Consider the following 19220-nt stretch of genomic DNA (forward strand, 5'->3'; position numbering starts at 1 on the left):
TTCTGAAACATTAAACTGTTCAAATTCAACAAGTAGGAGCCTGCATAGAATCCTTCATATTCTTCCAGTTGCCATCTAACCACGTTATGACCATTTCCACATTGGGCCTGAGAGGCAACCTGTACCCTGGAAAGAATAAAATGCCCCACCTCGAACTGGGAGACACAGAGAGCACCTTTTGGGCTAACTGGTCATGTCCAGTTATAGCCTTTGTTTGTGACTCCACTAGACCCTGTGGGTTACAGTATGCCCATGGACTAACTGGAGAAAATTCAAAAAGGGGGCAGGAATGATGAGAGGAAAAGATATATGGAGAAAAGTTAAAGGGATATCTATCTATCACCTATCTATCTGTCTATGTATCAATCAGTCTATCTATCATCTATCTTTAGGTCATATCCTTAGATGGAGATAGAGACTGAAAACTCACTCTGTCTTAAAGTAGAAAATTGACTATAGATAGAGAAAGGGTGAGGATGGTTAAAACAAAACTCTCAGTGTACTGAGGAGGCCAGTTACCCCTGGGGTTTGAGATTCTTAATAAACCACATCTTGAAAATGCTGTTTGAAATTGCTTGAAAATGCTGTTGAAAAAACAGAAAATTTGGGGGTTTTTTTGGGATGACATAATTGTAGATAGATTTTAATTTTTTTTAATTTTCATTAAAGTTATTTCAATATTTTCCATAAAATGATAATAATATGAACAGTTTAAGTTTTCTTTGTTTTATTGAAGTATAATTGATTTACAATGTGGTATAAACTGCGTATACACAGTTTCTGGTGTACGGCAAAGTGATTCAATTATACATGTATATAATAGCTTGCATTTGCTAATCCCAAACTCCCAATCCATGTCTTCCCCTCTCCCCTCTGTCTTGGCAACCACAACTCTGTTCTTCATATTTGTGAGTCTGCCTAAAGAAGGTTTTTTCAAAGTGAAACTTCCAGATTTTTTTTTCATTATATTATTTATATTATAGAAAATTTTTGAATATATACAGAAGCATAGAGAACAATATGTCAACCCTCACGGATGCACCACTGAGTCTCAATGATTAGTCTCTGTTTGCCTGTCTCCTTTGATGTGTCTCCCTCATGCTAGTTGTTAGGCTGTTACCTCAGCTCCAGGCCCACCTTTCATGTCCTCGTTGAGAATCTGGGACTCTTCAAACCTCATCTCTGCTTCACCAGTTGGCTCCCTGTTGGCCACAGTGTTGGAGGGAGACTGAGATTGGAGGAGGAAGGGACTTGCCTCTTCCTGTTGGCTTCCTGTCAACATCACCACCGTTTCCTGAGGCAGTAGCCCCTTTCCAGACTGACAGTGGTATTTAGTTGCAGTTTCTCCAACATTCACACAACCAGCCTGTTGCCCTCTTCAAAGGCATCAGCCCCAGTTGCCAGAGTACTTGGAGATGGGGAGTGACTTTGGCGCCCCTCCTTGAGCTCAGACACTAGAGATCCTCTCAGAGGTCTGTGTTCCAGCTGAGTAGGGACCTTTTGTCAAGCCTTAGGTTGCCAAGTGCAACCACTTCCCTTTATTCCCCAGCCTTAGGGCAGTAACTACTTCCTTCAATTGGTGCGTTAATGATATCTTAGGTTCTCTTTTTGCCTTCCAGTGACCTGGTTAATACTTCTTTCTCTGTTAACAATACGTGGAATAGATTCTGTCTCCTGATAGGATCCTGACTGACCTACCCCTTCCTCCTTTATTTTAAAAGCAAATTCAGACATTATGCCATTTCATCTCTAAGTGTATGTCCAACTTGCATACATTTAAAAAAATTAGATAACCACCATGGCATTAACAAGCAAAGTTAACAGTAATTCCTAAATGTCATTTAATAATTAGTTTGCATGCAAATTTCTTTGATTTTCTCAGCGACCTCTGAGATCTTCATAAGCATTGTTCACAGATGGCCTTGGAATCCAGGGAGGGAACAGAAACAAGGGACACGGAAGGTTGGGTCCTGCTCCAGGTGGGAATTCCTAAAGAAAAAGAAAACCCCTTTCAGTTTCATTTATCTTAAGGCTATACCTGGGGTACAAAGGAGTCCTGGGAGAAGACAGGCGCTACTTTTTTTTGGCTGTGCCAGATCTTAGCTGTGGCATGCAGAATCTTTAGTTGAGGCATATGGGATCTAGTTCCCTGATCATGGATTAAACCGGGGTGGCCTGCATTGGGACCATGGAGTCTTAACCACTAGGCCACCAGGGAAGACAGGTACTTTCAGGGCAGACAGGGTAGTGGGAGGCCCTGAGGATCAAACAGCAGGATTTGAGTGTGTTGGCCAAAGCATTATCAATTGACTGCCTTTGGCCACTGCCTCCTCACCACCATCCAGTACTGATTACAAAAGTGAAGGAAGTATCTTTAGGTCACAACTTTACTAAGAAAGAAAAAAAAAAAACTGCCAAGGAGGGCAGGTCAGAGGAGACAGAGAACAGGGGCATGCTTGGAGTTCAGCTGGATGCTTCAGTCAATTCAGTCCACGATGGGATTCAGTTCCTGGCAGGGACTGCTTTCCTGGCTGTCCCCTCCATCCCGCCATAAATCTTCATCACTTTCCCAGGAGAAGCACCACCATGGCCAAGTGGTGGTTTTCATAATGAAAGTTTCAGTGATTTATTTATCTTTCCAAGATTCTCCAAACAAAAGAAACTTAGTTGGACATGTCTAAATACTGTCAGTCATCATAGCCTTGAAGACCTCCATACTCTGTGTTTAGAACATAACTAAAATTAATGACACAATAAAGATGCCAAAACTCTGGTCTCTGATAAAGGCAAGGGGGAAAGCAGTGAAAAACAACTTCACGTTCTTCATAGTTGTGTTGAATTGTATTTCAGTTTCGAAAAGGAGGTCTTGTTAGTTTCGAGGGGACACACAGAAAGGAAACACATTGACCATTTTCTTAGGAACACTCTCTTGAGCCCCCAGGCCACCCTCATACCAGACAGGGAAAACTTGGTTTACAAAGAAATATTTGTTAATAATCAATGCTAATAATCAAACCGCAGTATGATATTTACATATCATCATGTTCTCAGCAACTCAAATTAGCTGTCAAACAACTTGGTTAAAACAGCACTGAATATTTCTCTTGACCTTGAAGTCCCAGGCTATCCCAGAATGTGTTTTTTTGGTTATTTTCCATGAACTTTGCAGGCACAGTAATTGTGCAAGCCCCATTTTTGGAAGATCAAGTTACATTGTGCTTCATCTCAACCACAGAATTCACCGGAAGACCAGGAGAGAAAAAATGAAAATTCTACTTTTGCTCTGCTGCTTTTAGTGATAGGAACTGGTTAAGTCAAACTCCCTAGTATCTGAGTTTCCTCATCTGTAAAATGGAAGTGACTTGCCTTGTTTTCCTTCCAGGGTTATCACAAACATGAAATAGGAGAGTCCTTTAAAAACTGTAGATGACTTATGTATCGGGGAGGTCGTCTCTGAATTATTTAGCAATTCATGGAAGTCTTAAGATTGCTTCTGCTTAGGACTTTGGGAAATTCTTCAACCTTGCCTTGCCACGATTTAGCCCAAGGAGAAGCGAGATCATTAATTCCTTTTTCTCTCTCGGAAGAAAGTTGTGGAAGAGAGATATTAACTGGGAAGACCTTGTAAATTCTGGATCTCTTTTGGAAATTGTCACCAGTTACAGTAGCTGAAAAATCTTGAATTAGTCAGAAATCACTTATGCATCTTACAAATAAGCACAATCCCTCAGCTTCATGTACCAATCACTGTCTGCTGCATTTAGTACCATCTCAGCTGTCTGTGGGAGTTCTTGGAGGCCCTGCAGAAGCCAGCCTGAGTCTGTCTGCTCTTTTCTCACTAATCTATCTGTTGCTTTAACATCTTCACAGCCCAAAGCCCTGTTGAACATCGCTGGAGCTGGTTTCTGCAGGCTCGCCCTTCAAATGTTCCTTCTCCCCACTTTGCTTCTCCATATTTAGCTCTCCTTGCAGAAAGAGTCAGAGAAGGCAATGACACCCCACTCCAGTACTCTTGCCTGGAAAATCCCATGGACAGAGGAGCCTGGTAGGCTGCAGTCCATGGGGTCGCTAAGAGTCGGACACAACTGAGCGACTTCCCTTTCACTTTTCACTTTCATGCATTGGAGAAGGAAATGGCAACCCACTCCAGTGTTCTTGCCTGGAGAATCCCAGGGACGGGGAGCCTGGTGGGCTGCCATCTATGGGGTCGCACAGAGTCGGACACAACTGAAGCGACTTAGCAGCAGCAGCAGAAAGAGTAGACTCATGCAAACTGATGTGTTTCATGACTTAACTGAGTCTGATTACTTGGACTGAATACAGATGATGCTTCAGAGCCTCTTCATGTGGCACATGACATCGGAAAGCCTGATGATGAGGAGTCAGTCTTTGGACTTTCGATTTGGTACCATTTGTTGTTACATTAAATCCATACTGTATTTTTTTTTTTTTAATCTATTCGTTTATTGGCCATACCTCACAGCTTGTAGGATCTTAATTCTCTTACTAGGGGTTGGACCCAGGCCACAGAAGTGAAAGCACCAAATCCTAATGACTAAACCACCAAGTAACTTCCTCCATACTATTTTTTTTTTTTTTAAAGAAGAAAGACTTTTTCCAAAAAATACATACTTTAGTTAATTTATTGATTTGGCTGAGTCAGGTCTTAATTGCGGCACTCAGGATTTGTAATTGCAGTGCACGGGCTTCTTCTCTAGCTGTGTGGCATTGGCTCTGTGGTTGTGGTCTGTGGGCTTAGTCGTCCCAAGGCACATGAGATCTTACCTCCTGACCAGAGATGGAACCTCCTGCATTGGGAGTGCAGAGTCTTAGTCCCTGGATAACCAGGGACATCCCTACACCTTCTTGCTTGAAGTCCCCTCCCAGGATCAGTGGCACAGAAGTCTCCTGGGTTTCCACCTACCCTCTGTACCTCTGTCCCTCATCTCTTTTCAGTTGTTCTTTCCCTGCCCTTTTTTTACATAATTCTGTTCCTCATATTTATGCCCCAGGACCACTTACTTTTCTCATCCTATATGCTTTTATAAAAAGATACTCTCAGTTGTGTTCACGTTTTCAGTTACCATCTATTTGCTGTTGACTCCCAAATTTATATTTCCAGCTTATATCTCTCTTTTGAGTTTCAAACCCATATAGCCAACTCCCTACTAAAATGATGAGTTCCAAAGGCAAGGCATATCCAACATGCTTGATAATGAACCCATCCAATTCTCTCCCAAAAGGTATTCCTTCTCTGTGTTTTCATTATCTATGCAAGAATTCAATCAGAACCTTGATGTTTCAAAGGATTGTGCTTTTTATATGGTGGCTGGCTTCCAACAGTCAGGAAACAGAAGCTGCCAAGCCAGTTAAGGGTTACGTCTGTAGCTGGTGCATCATCGCTTCTGCTGAATTATATTGCTCAAACCAGTCCTAAGGTTCACACAGATTCAACAGAGTGGAGACATTGGCTACCTCATTATGAGGGAGTGTCAAGTTCATATTGCAAAAGACTATGTGGAGTGGGAGGTATTATTTTGACCATCTTTGGAAAATGCAATTTGCAACTACGGCAAAATCAGAAATCAAATTCAGACTCGACCAACTGCGAAGCCAAAGCACTTAATCATGAAGTTCCATTGCTTCACATGTTCAGAAGTTACGTTGCTTCACTGAAAAATAACTGAAATAAAGAAATATTGGGACTCCTCAATCATTAGTTAATTATTCATTCATGTAGTCATCAAATATTGTTAACAACAAACTCAGGCATTGTTTGGGTGCATAGACAAGTCACTGGTCCCCTGAAGCCTCGAGTCTATTCTTCCAACATTGCATAAGTAGTTTCCTTTTAAATCAATGGAATTCGAATCAGTTGTTTTTAAGGGGCAGGAACAATCCATTTTTGATCCTTATGCAACGTTGGAATGAAGCCCTACAGGGAAAAAGGCCTACAAAGAGTTTAAAATTGAAGCCTGACCCAGTCAAAGTTTACAGCATCGTAGAATGTTTAGACCTTTTGGTGTGGCATGTATTCAGGGGCGATTGTACATTTTAAATATTTACAGCTGATGAATATTTTTCAGTATATGACAGTGCTTGACACATAGCAGCTTGTAGGAAAAAAATGCTTGAATTCAACATTCAAGTGAATTAATTACACATCCTGTCCCAGGGTCAAACAGTGGTGCTGGCTACATGGCCAACATTTGGCAGGCCAATTGCCAAAACAAATCAGTTGGATCACTGTGCAATCCAATTCCCTCATTTAAGACAACTGGAACAATAACAATGAAATCAGATTGACTCTATGGAAATCTAATCAATTGCTCCACAATCAGATATAACAGCTCTCCAATCAAATTAATTTTATTTGGTTTAGTTAAGCGACATAGGCACAACATTCATAGGGTGCCTGTTCTCTCCTCATACACAGCATGACTTAATATCAGCATTTGAAGGGATCCTAAAGGCTCTGATTGTATGCTTTTCATGTGGGAAAAGATCGGAGACAGCCTACAAAGTCACTAAATCAAGGTGGTATGTCTCTCTGCGGTGCTCAGTGTATCTTCAGATTTGGAGGGGGGTTATTAACAAATTTAAATGAATACAGATGCATCATGGAATATGTATTACTCAAGATAGATCAGATTATGCTGTGATAACAAACAATTTCCAATCTTGGTGACTTAAAGCAAAAAAGCTTATTTCTCATTCACAGAACACATCCATGACAGCTGGGGCCTATGTTTCATGTTTTCATTGTAGCATCTCTGTAGAACTTTGCCTGTTGTCTTAGGGGAGGAAAAGACAACTATAGCACATCATGATTAGGTATTAACACAGTCATCTAGAGGGCTTTCCCCGTGGCTCAGTGGTAAAGAATCGGTCTGCAATGCAGGAGATGCTCAGGAGCTGTGGGTTTGATCCCTGGGTTGGGAAGATCCCCTGGAGAAAGGAAAGACAACCCACTCCATTATTCTTGCCTGGAGAATTCCATGGACGGAGGAGCCTGGCAAGCTACAGTCCATGGGGTCGCAAAGAGTCGGACATGAGTGAGAACCCCCTCCAACACACACACAGCCATCTGGAAACCCCTGTCATGCCCACACACACCTCACTGGCCAAAGCATGTTAGAGAGCCCCACTCATCTTCAAAGAGGGGCAGGATAGTGCAATCCTACTATGTGTCCAGAAGAACTGGAAATATTTTATGAGCAGTATTAATATCTACCACAGAATGGGATGCAAATTCCATGTACACTTCAGGATGAAACACACGATTTTGAAGAAGTTTCTTGGAATCCATGTGCACCTACTCAGATGTTGATTGAATAGGGGAATCCTAGAGGAGGATACATACATGCCTAAAGTTGTTAGTGAACCAGGCAAACCAAAAGCTGACAAGACCAGGTTTGTAACCAAGAGTTTATCCTCAAGGCAGTCAGTCTAGAAGGCAGGAGGGCAAGACTCAGATCTGCCTCCCCAGAGGTGAGGGGTTTGATATGCTTATGGGATTAATGAGCCAGGGGGTCTTAGGCAAGAAAGGGGATTGGAGGCGGAGAAAAGGTGAACCATTGTTCTGCATGTCTTCATGGGATGCATGTTCAAAAATGGAGGTGTGCAGCATGACCTGAAGATGGAGTTTTTAATCCCTTTGACATTAAAAGGTCACCCATCAGCCACTGGGGCAGTCCTAGCTTTGGAGTCGGTGGACCCAACCAGTTTTGACCTGTTTGAACTGGGCAGGAGCTGACTTCAGTTTCTGAAAAACAAGCCCCTGCCCACCGCACACCCCCATTACTGTAGAGACCCATATGTGGAAGACTTTATCTATAGGGGTGGTTAAGAAATCTGGTTATAGATTACCTAGGTTACATGAAGCTTGGAGGATATGCAATTAAAGAAAGAAGAAGAAGAAGAAAAAAAAAACCCAACTAGCTCAATTAGCAAAGGCATGTTAAAAACAGAGGGGTTTTTAACTATAAGCAAGGTGAAAAGACAGCCTTCAAAATGGGAGAAAATAATAGCAAATGAAGCAATGGGCAAAGAATTAATCTCAAAAATATACAAGCAACTCTTACAGCTCAATTCCAGAAAAATAAACGACCCAATCAAAAAAATGGACCAAAGAACTAAACAGACATTTCTCCAAAGAAGACATACAGATGGCTGACAAACACATGAAAAGATGCTCAACATCACTCATTATCAGAGAAATGCAAGTCAAAACCACAATGAAGTACCATCTTACGCCAGTCAGAATGGCTGCGATTCAAAAGTCTACAAATAATAAATGCTGGAGAGGGTGTGGAGAAAAGGGAACCCTCTTACACTGTTGGTGGGAATGCAAACTAGTACAGCCACTATGGAGAACAGTGTAGAGATTCCTTAAGAATCTGGAAATAGAACTGCCTTATAACCCAGCAATCCCACTGCTGGGCATACACACCGAGGAAACCAGAATTGAAAGAAACACGTGTACCCCAATGTTCATCGCAGCACTGTTTATAATATCCCGGACATGGAAGCAACCTAGATGTCCATCAGTAGACGAATGGATAAGAAAGCTGTGGTACCTATACACAATAGAGTATTACTCAGCCATTAAAAAGAATACATTTGAATCAGTTCTAATGAGGTGGATGAAACTGGAGCCTATTATCCAGAGTGAAGTAAGCCAAAAATAAAAGCACCAATACAGTATACTAACGCATATATATGGAATTTAGAAAGATGGTAATGATAAACCTATATGTGAGACAGCAAAAGAGACACAGATGTAAAGAACAGTCTTTTGGACTCTGTGGGAGAAGGCGAGGGTGGGATGATTTGAGACAATAGCATTGAAACATGTATATTATCATATGTGAAACAGATCGCCAGTCCAGGTTCGATGCATGAGACAGGGTGCTCAGGGCTGGTGCACCGGGATGACCCTGAGGGATGGGATGGGGAGGGAGGTGGGAGAGGGGTTTCAGGATGGGGAACACATGTACACCCATGGCTGATTCATGTCAATGTATGGCAAAACCACTACAATATTGTAAAGTAATTAGCCTCCAATTAAAATACATAAATTTAAAAAAACTTAAAGCTAAAATACAGGGAGAAAAAAAACAGAGGGGTTTTTAATAAGCCACTCCCTTATCTGATGTTTGGTAAGGTACACTCAAGGACTTCTATGAAGGCACAAGCTTCTATTAACCCTATGGGACACATTTCAAAGTACTTCATTTTATCTTAAAATGTATAAATGCACATTCATTCCCTTACTTTTTAAAGTCAGTCTGCATGGATATCTAGGAAAATGGGTTTCTTGACTGAGATTCCTTACAGCCTAATGTCCCTGAGTGCTTTCTCTATGTGAGAATCTAAAGCCATAGGCTTTCTTGGGTTTCAAAATCACTGCAGATGGTGACTTCAGCCATGAAATCAAAAGATGCTTGCTCCTTGGAAGAAAAGCAGTGACAAACCCACACAGCATATTAAAAAGCAGAGACATTACTTTACTGAAAAGGTCCTTCTAATCAAATCTATGTATGGTTTTTGCAGTGGTCATGAATGGGTGCGAGAGTTGGACCATAAAGAAAGCTGAGTGCTGAAGAATTAATGCTTTTGAACTGTGGTGTTGGAGAAGACTCTTGAGAGTCCCTTGGACAGCAAGAAGATCAAACCAGTCATTCCTAAAGAAAATCAGTCCTGAATATTCATTGGAAGGACTGATGCTGAAGCTGAAGCTCCAAAACTTTGGCCACCTGATGTGAAGAGCTGACTCATTGGAAAAGACCCTGATGCTGGGAAAGATTGAAGGCAGGAGGAGAAGGGGACGACAGAGGATGAGATGGTTGGATGGCATCACCAACTTGATTTTTAATTCGATTATGTACTTAGAGTAAGTACAAAAGGCACAAACAGGTTTGGGAATGATACAACTCAAATGGAGGCAACAGAAACGCAAAAGCATAGCAAACAGCATACAGGCCACTAGTCTCAGGACATAAGTTTGGGCAAGCTCTGGGAGTCGGTGATGGACAGGGAGGCCTGGCATGCTGCAGTCCATGGGGTCGCAAACAGTCGGATGCAACTGAGCCACTGAACTGACCTGAAAGCCACAGGCAAAGGCATCTGAGTGAAAAGTCCTTCAGGATGTTTTAGAATTCTTGTACCATCTTCATCGCCTCTTCCACACATTATTTGGAAGCAACTTTCAAATGAAACTTCTTGCATTTAAAAAATATTTCCAAAACTTTTAACTTGCCTTTTCAGCATTAAAATAAAATGCTGAAATAGTGAAAACAAATTCACTGTTTATTTAAAAAAATTGACATACAGATAGGACTCATCCTTGCATATCTACATCAGGATAGTTTTCATAGAAACAACAGCTTTACTTCTTTTTCCAGTTATATTCTATGCATTTACATAATTTTTAATTCAATTATGTGCTTAGAGTGAGTACAAAAGGAACAAACAGGTTTGGGAATGACACAACTCAAGTGGAGGGAAGAAAAGTGCAAAGCATAGCGGAGTGTACACAGGCCACTAGTCTCAGGCATTCCTGATCAGCAGATAGCACATTTTCAGTAACAAATGGAGGGTGCTTGATGATACTCTGATAACTGTTAAAAGACCTTGTACTAAACTTCGGGTGGAAAAGTCTAACATCTTCCTATCACAATTAGTGATCCTATAGTCCAGAGCCTGTAAACTACTTAAATTCATTTATTCATTTGTGAATTCATTATTCACTGACCATTCATAGACAATAGAGTATAGTGGATAAATACACAGATTCTAGCACCAGAGCACTGCCTGGATTTGAATTTCAGTTATGCTGTGTGACCTGTGGCGAGTCTCTTCACTTCTCTTTTTCTCAATTTCCCTAACTGTAAAATGGGAGAAGAGGACCTACCTCACAGGGTTGTTATCAAGATTAGATGAGATAATGGATTTAAGTGCTGTTTAAATGTTGTTAAGTCACTTGCTCAGTCGTGTCTGACTCTTTGCGACCCCGTGGACTGTAGCCCACCAGGCTCCTCCGTCCGTGGGATTCTCCAGGCAAGAATACTGGAGTGGGTTGTCATTTCCTTCTCCAGGGGATCTTCCCAACCCAGGGATCGAACCCAGGCCTCCCGCATTTCAGGCAGACACTTCAACCTCTGAGCCACCAGGGAAACCCAAATGTTACCTTATGATAAATGCATACATTGGAGGACTATTTGCTGAGTAAATGCTCTTTAGTCGCTAAGTCGTGTCTGACTCTTCTGCGGCCCCATGGACTGTAGTTCTCCAGTCTTCTCTGTCCCTGGGATTTCCTGGCAAGACTAACTGGAGTGGGTGACCATTTCCTCCTCCAGGGGATCCTCATGACCCAGTGATCAAACACGAGTATCCTGCATTTGCGGATGGTTTCTTTACCACTGAGCCACTAGAGAAGCCCACTGAGTCAATACCATGTGTCAAGTTTTGGGTTAGTGATGGGAGAGAGAAAGGTGAATGATAGCACAGTCATTTCTCTTGTAGGGTTAATAGTTTAATGTGAAGAGGCCGATATTACATAAGTAAGTTTTGAAATAATTAGGTACAGTTAGTTACATTTTATGAGGAAGTATGGATGACTCCATAAGGAAGTCATCTGGTGGCGCAGTGGGTAAGAATCAGCCTGCCAATGCAGGGGACACACGTTAGATCCCTGGTCTGAGAAGATCCACCTGCTGCTGAGCAGCCAAGCCCATGCGTCACAACTACTGAACCCGCGCGCCCTGGAGCCTGAGCTCTGCAACAAGAGAAGCCACTGCAATTAGAAGCTCCAGCACCGCAACGAAGACTAGCCCCCACCCGCCACAACTAGAGAAAGCCCGAGTGCAGTAAAGACCTAGCCTAGGGTAGCCAAAAAATCATTAAAAAAATAAATAAATACATGAAATAAATACCAATAGCCGTCGATTATCTCTCATCATTTCTGTGCATCAGTATGGAAGTATGGAATGAGCCTTTCCTCGCCACATCTTCAGGTATTAGTACACTCTGGCACATACTAAGTTCAACAAAATATTTCTGGAGGGAATAATGAATAAATAAATATATGAATTACCCAAAAAATAATACTCATTCAGTAGATAAGGAAGTACTGAAACTATAAAGGCATGTAGTTTATAGTGTTTCTAGTTCACTAAGATGCCTTCCTTAAACAGGTTTTCTAAGATTTAAATTTAGATAACTAGATTCAGAATTTTATTTTTTATATGATATCAGCACTATACTTACACACATAGGAAAAATGCAAGTAGAGTATCATTATACATTTGAACCATTATTTTTATATGCTTCAAAATGAATTTCTTTATGGCAGAATTTTAACTTCCTCAACTGTAGGAGTCTTTTAACTAGCAGGGGACATTATTGAATGGTAACTGAATGATAAAATGTAAAATGTTTTGTTGCCCCCAAAACAACCAAACAGACCCACCATTTAGCAGATCTCTGAGGCCTTCTATAACTTCGGAAACAAACTCATGCAAGAAAAGTTGGGTCCTGTAGAATTCATGGAGGAGAAGGGGAGGGATTCACCATTCTGGGGAGCTCAGTTTTAACAAGAGGGTTTACTCCCTTCTGGGACTTCCCTGCTAGCTCAGCTGGCAAAGAATCCGCCTCCTGTGCAGGAGACCCTGGTTTGATTCCTGGGTTGGGAAGATACCCTGGAGAAGGGAAAGGCTACCCACTCCAGTATTCTTGCCTGGAGAATTTCAAGGACTGCATAGTCCATGGGGTCGCAAAGAGCTGGATATGAGCGACTTTCACTTTTACTTACTCCCTATAGGGCTTCCCTGGTGCCTCCGACAGTAAAGAATCTGCCCATAATGTGGCAGACTGGGGTTCGATTCTTGGGTCAGGAAGATCCCCTGGAGAAGGGAATGGCTACCCACTCCAGTATCCTTGCCGGGAAAATTTCATGGACAGAGGAACTTAGGGGGCTACAGTCCATGGGATTGCAAAGAGTTGGGCATGACTGAGCAAATAGCACTTTACTCCCAATAAACATAACTACAAAAATTTTAAATGGCTTAAATAGAAAATTTTTCAAGATGCATTACATTCTTCCCAGATTCCTTTAATGGAATGTTCTGGAAACGCAGCATGTCCAGTTGTAGCATGGTTGGTTAGAGCTGAAGAAATCTCTCCAACTGAATTTGTAAAGAAGAGAGTACGCAGCCCTACTGTTTCTATTTGCCTCTCTCTCTCCCATCTTTTATAATCTCTCAGCTATGAAATGGCAACCCACTCCAGTGTTCTTGCCTGGAGAATTCTAGGGATGGGGGAGCCTTATGGGCTGCCGTCTATGGGGTCGCACAGAGTCGGACACGACTGAAGTGACTTAGCAGCAGCAGCAGCAGCTATGTAAAATGGGACGTGACTGACAAGGGCCAAATGTATTTCCTGATCTATCTACATAATGACCCCATTATCTGTTAAGTGTGAGTGCATTTAGGGACATCACAGGGCAGACTATTTAATATTTGCAATGTTTGGCATCTAGTTTTCTGTAAGCATCCACTGGCTTAGATGCCTGGTAGTGATCAGCTACTCAGGTATTGTAAACAAGTAACAAAAATAAGAAGAGGAGTTTACAGACTCCTCTCCTATCTTCTGAAAGTCTGAACCACATCTGCCATCTCCCTGCTCCACTTGTTCTCAATTCGTCTCCCCCCTCCACACCTTCTCACTATCGCCTTCATCCTTCTCCCTCTCATGCTCTTTATTTTATTTTGTTCTTCTCCCTTTTCCCTCTCCCCCTCTCCTACCTACCTACCTCTTCATTCTCCTTTCCACCACCTTGACTTCCCTCTTTCTTCACCCTTCCATCCATTTGCAAAATGTCATTCATTTTCCATCAGCAAAAACCTACATATACAGCTCTTTATCTTCAATTGCCCTGCAGTTTAAGTTACCAGGTTTCCCTGAGGTGTGTCTTCTAATGCCTGCCAATTATTTAGGACTTCAGATCTGGAGATAGGGTGATGCATCATTAAAGAAGAACCGATAAGAATAATCAAATACAAGCTGCCGGTCAACACTTGACAGCTGGCAGAAGAGCTGTCTCATAGAGGATGCTATCAGGGCTGTGCAGAAGCCCGAGGAGGTTATACAATTCCAAACTAGCATCCTGATCTGTAGGACAGACAGAAAGACAATAGGAGGGAGAAGCTAGATTTAAACATGGCAAAGGGAAAACACAGCCTTGGATCTGGGAAGAGTTGATGATAGCTAAACTAAGAATTATAAAGTGGGTTTGAAACTTCCTGTGGGAGCCCTGCGTTGGCCTGTCTTCCCGCCCCATGGACTCTGTGCCAGCAAACACATCTCCTTTGCACTTGTCAGCATTCTGTTCTTGTTAGAGACTGGGATTCCCGGCAGTGGGAGAGACCAGCACTGCTTGATATGCAGGACCGGCACTCCTGCGACAGTCTCTGCACGCTTAGGTCCTCATGCTCTGGAGATGCTTCCCAGCCGACCAGGCAGTAGCTGGGTGTCCCCGGGCACCTGGGGACAAGCCCTCACCTCTCCCCAGGGACAGCTCCCTCCTGCTACCTCAGTACCCTGCCCTCTCCCAATATTCTTTTTTTTGGATTTTTTCCCCTCCATGTGAGTGTGTCTGGGCCACCACCTCCCTTCACGTAGCCCAATAGGTAGATTTCCAGGTTCTGAATCCTTTGCAGAGGAAGGGTGCTGAGGGACTGACTAGGAGGGGTTGCCTGGGAAGGCCCACGTGTCCCTCTGGGTGAGGGGACACCCCAGGAGAAGAGCCTCCTGGGGTGCTGTAAATGTTCTCTGTCTCAGCCTGAGTGATGGTTGTGTAAGGGTGTGCATATGGAAACATGTACCCAGCTGTGCATTGAGATTGTGCACTGAACTGTGTGTCAGTTCTATCCTGAGAGAGAGAGAAAAAAAATCTAGAATCTGGTTTTGACTCCACTTAGGCTTGTATGACCTCTGGCTCTTGCCAAGCCTATAAACAGGGCTAAATATAGTACTTGTCACAGAGGGGGTTGTGTGGATGAAAATAAAAAGCATTCAGCATGTGTAAAGGGCTTGGGACAGGATCAGTGCTCAATAATAGATGGCAAATATCATCATTATTGTTGGAGAAAATTACTCTTCCAAAGTGGTAATGAATGTAATGAATGCAAATATTTGGATTTAAAATCCCTCATTGCATATTGGAGCATCTGGACTCCATCTTTCAGGGCCTTAACTCAGAGGTATGACCAATAGTGGGGATTTAGGCACTGAAGCAGGCTAACAGAAGGAAATCATCCAGCAAGGGGCCTGGGAGGGCTCTTTAAATTCTAGCAGCCGGGCAGCCCCAGCCACCTGGCCGGCCTGTGCAGGCTGGCCTCACCTGTATATCACACCCATTTCAGCCACATGTCTCGAGTCCTGGAGGCAAATTTCTGATGAATTCATTTTTAACCAATAAACTTCACTCATATGCAGAGTGTAAACTCTGGATCGACGTGCTCTGACACCAAGGCTGAGAAACACAGTTGTGACTAATGGCATTATCTCAGCTCAGCAGTGGAAAATCAGAGCCTTCTTGATTCTTTTTCTGCGATCATTAAAATCTGTTCTACTCTGCCCAGGAAATGGATGAGACCCTGGTATTTATTGCTGACCTCCACTTTGCCTGTAACTACTTAGAAATCCATAGAACTACAGGATATCTGAGCTCTACAACATCTTAAAGAGTAGCTAAATGAAAACCCCTTGCTTTATAGATGAAGTGGGAAGAAAAGTAACTCGCACGAGGTTCATTCATCTTGAACAAGTATTTATTCAGCAACTGTGTGCCAGGATTTGTGGTAGACCCTGGATTATATAACTTGGCATGGAAAATTCCTTCCAGCTCTCTTCTGGAGTTCTCCCAAGCCAGGCCATGACTTGAGTCGGTACTACATGATATGCATTGATGTCTTTGATAGAACGGTAATGTAGACAGTGTACAGCAGCTGGAATACTGAGTTATATAGTCAAGGGGGAAGCAGGGGCTCTGTTGGCTGACATTGTAAACCATTGTGGGCTTATCAACAGGTAAGACCCAAAGGCCGGTGCCCTGAGCTGGATGGAGGGACACGGGCTCCCCTGCAGCCTTCTCGTAATCTCTTCTGCTGCATGCAGCTCTTTGGGGGCATCACCTTTCTTTTCTGACTTCCCGATTTTTAGCCTACTCTACCTAGTCATCCTATTCTGAACTCAACCACCTACATGTGCTGGAAAGAGAAATAGAATACGCAGAGGCCTGGCCCTGGTTCTCAAAGCCCCTCCACTGAGGGACCCGACAGCTTGTGCTTTGTTATCGTTCAGTCTCTCAGTCAAGTCCGACTCTCTGCGACCCCATGGACTGCAGCATGCCAGGCTTCCCTGTCCTCCATTATCTCCCAGAGTTTGCTGAAACTCATGTCCATTGAGTCGGTAATGCTGTCTCATCCTCTGCCGCCCCCTTCTCCTTCTATCCTCAATCTTTGCCAGCATAGTTTTTTCCAAGGAGTTGGCTCTTCATATCAGGTGGCCAAAGTGTTGAAGCTTTGCAGCATGTGCTATGGGGCAGGAAACCACATTTTGTTACCCTCCAGGCAAGTAACCGAAACTTTTGAAATGGACCAGACACAAGGCACCAAGGAGTATTGAGGGCTGTGGCAAAGTGGAGGTGCGCCTCTGCATAAAGGGACAGTCACTCCTCAGTCTGATGGGTTTTTCCACAGACATTACAGAGCCAGCACTGCCGCAGCTTTAGACTTCTTCAAAATAAACAAGCAACTGTTTTTTTAAGATCATGTGTCCCAGTTTTTTTTAATCATTCTGTAGGTCAAAAAAAAAGAAAGAAACATTTGCGAGCTCCTGGACTGCTTAAAAAACACAAAAGACCTGCTACCTCTAAGGAATGGTCCAGAATATTCTTTCAGATTCAAGGTCAGCAGACATAATGAGAATGGGCAGAACAATGTTTGAGTATGAGAGTTTGTTACTTCTTGGTTCAGAAAAGACAGATATTGTGAGCAGATATTGTGAGAGGGAGCTATAATCACGAGGAAGCTGAATTCCAGCCACGTTACTCACCTCTGCCTCTGGGAAAGTCATTTCAGTAATCTGAGCCTCCTTTTCTCTGCTGGTAATATGGGCTCATGCCATCTTCTCGAGAATTTGTCATTCAGTCAAGAGTCTTTGTGCCGCTGAAGTAGTCCAACTACTCATTCATTTGAATATTTTTTAAGAACCTACCACTCATGTGTGGAATCTGAAATATGATACAAATCAATATATCTACGAAACAGAACAAGACTCACAGACATAGAGAACAGGCTTGTGGTTGCCACGCGAGGGGGTGGGGGAGGGAAGGATTACGAGTTTGGGATTAGCAAACTAGTATATACAGGATGGATAAACAGTAAAGTTCTGCCATATAGCACAGGGAACTATATTAATTATCCTGTGATAAACCATAATGGAAAAAGCTTTATCTATGTATAACTGAGTCACCTTGCTGCATAGGAGAAATTAACACAACATTGTAAACCAACTAACTATATTTCAAAAAAAAAAAAAGAACCTACCATGCAGGAGTCACAGCGTAAGAGCTTGCAACAAGTAATAAACAGAGCAAACACCATTCTTGGCCTCAAAGAGCACACAGTTGAGAGGAGAAGGCAACTTCAGAGGGAGTAACAATGCAGCGTGGCAGATGCTTTGATGGGGTGGAGGGCGTTATGCAAACACCCCGATATGCAGCCTCATCTTCCGTGCCTCTTCCCTACCTTTCTAGGTTCCCATCAAGGGTCTCCAGGCTGCTTCCCGAACATGTCAGCCTCCCATGCCAACCTCTTTTCTGTCTTCAGTTCAGTTCAGCCACTCAGTCGTGTCCAACTCTTCACGACCCCATGAACCACAGCATGCCAGGCCTCCCTGTCCATCACCAACTGCCGGAGTCTACCCAAACCCATGTCCATCGAGTCAGTGATGCCATCCAACCATCTCATCCTCTGTTGTCCCCTTTTCCTCCTGCCCTCAATCTTTCCCAGCATCAGGGTCTTTTCAAATGAATCAGCTCTTTGCATCAGGTGGCCAAAATATTGGAGTTTCAGCTTCAGCATCAATCCTTCCAATGAACACCCAGGACTGATCTCCTTTAGGATGGACTGGTTGGATCTCCTTGCAGTCCAAGGGACTCTGAAGAGTCTTCTCCAACACCACAGTTCAAAAGCATCAATTCTTCGGCACTCAGCTTTCTTTATAGTCCAACTCTGACATTCATACATGACTACTGGAAAAACCATAGCCTTCACTAGACGGACCTTTGTTGACAAAGTAATGTCTCTGCTTAACTTAGAAAAAAATTTTTTTTTCTTTTCCTTGCTATGTCTTGGAGCTCTCAGGATCTTAGTTCCCAGACCAGGAATGGAACCCATGCCCCCTGCATTGGGAGTATGGAGTCTTAACCATTAGACCACCAGGGAAGTCCCTATCTTAACATCTTGGTCCTTGCTGTTTACTCTGCCTGAAATGATCTTTCCCCAGCTATTTTCAGAGCTCCTTCTTTATTTCACTCACACTTCTCCTCCCAGAGATGTCCTCTGCTCAGAGGTGTCCTCCGATTGTCCTGCTTAAAATAGCAACCCCACATGTTCTGCTTTAGGTTTTTATAGCGCTGGCTGTCACCCGATGTTCTAATCTCTCAGCTTCATAAAGAGTCTGGACTTAAATTTATTTTATTCACTGATTTCTCCCCTGTGCCTGGAACAGAACTTAGATCCTGGTTATTATTCATCAAACCTTTGTTGAGTGAATGAGGGAAATATCCATACATGGGGGATCCTAATGGAGATTCAGGGAAAGCTTCTTGGCAGAGGTGATGTTTAAACCAGCAAGTTGGTCAGATTAAAAAGTTCTTCAGGTAAAGATGGATGCATGGTTATCTTGGGCAAAAGACTGAGCATATAGGAAGTCCTAGATATTAGTAAGAGTTTATCACTATAATGAAAGAAGTTTGAGTGAGATTGGGTGATAAAGCATGGAAAGGGGGGCTGTAATAGAGAGAGCTGTGGATGGAGAGGCAGGCAGGAGCTAGGGGTAGAGGACTCTGAGGACCTAATGTGGAGTCTGGACTTTATCCCACCAGCATAGGGATGCAAGGGGTGCAGCCACTTTGAAAAATAGCTTCACAG

At 43.0% G+C, this 19220-nt stretch overlaps 1 long non-coding RNA gene across 1 annotated transcript; it reads right to left on the reverse strand.

Moving 5' to 3' along the window:
* Window positions 1-705: 705 nt before the first annotated feature.
* Window positions 706-18591, reverse strand: LOC109575022 (uncharacterized). Its single transcript, XR_002183165.2, has 4 exons — window positions 17613-18591; window positions 17119-17296; window positions 11937-12060; window positions 706-1989 (listed from the first exon to the last, which is right to left on the reverse strand). It is a non-coding gene; the product is annotated as an uncharacterized lncRNA (long non-coding RNA).
* Between the last annotated feature and the right edge of the window lie 629 nt (window positions 18592-19220).

The sequence above is a fragment of the Bos indicus genome, chromosome 20 (assembly GCF_029378745.1).
Source record: "Bos indicus isolate NIAB-ARS_2022 breed Sahiwal x Tharparkar chromosome 20, NIAB-ARS_B.indTharparkar_mat_pri_1.0, whole genome shotgun sequence".
Classification (NCBI taxonomy): Eukaryota; Metazoa; Chordata; class Mammalia; order Artiodactyla; family Bovidae; genus Bos; species Bos indicus.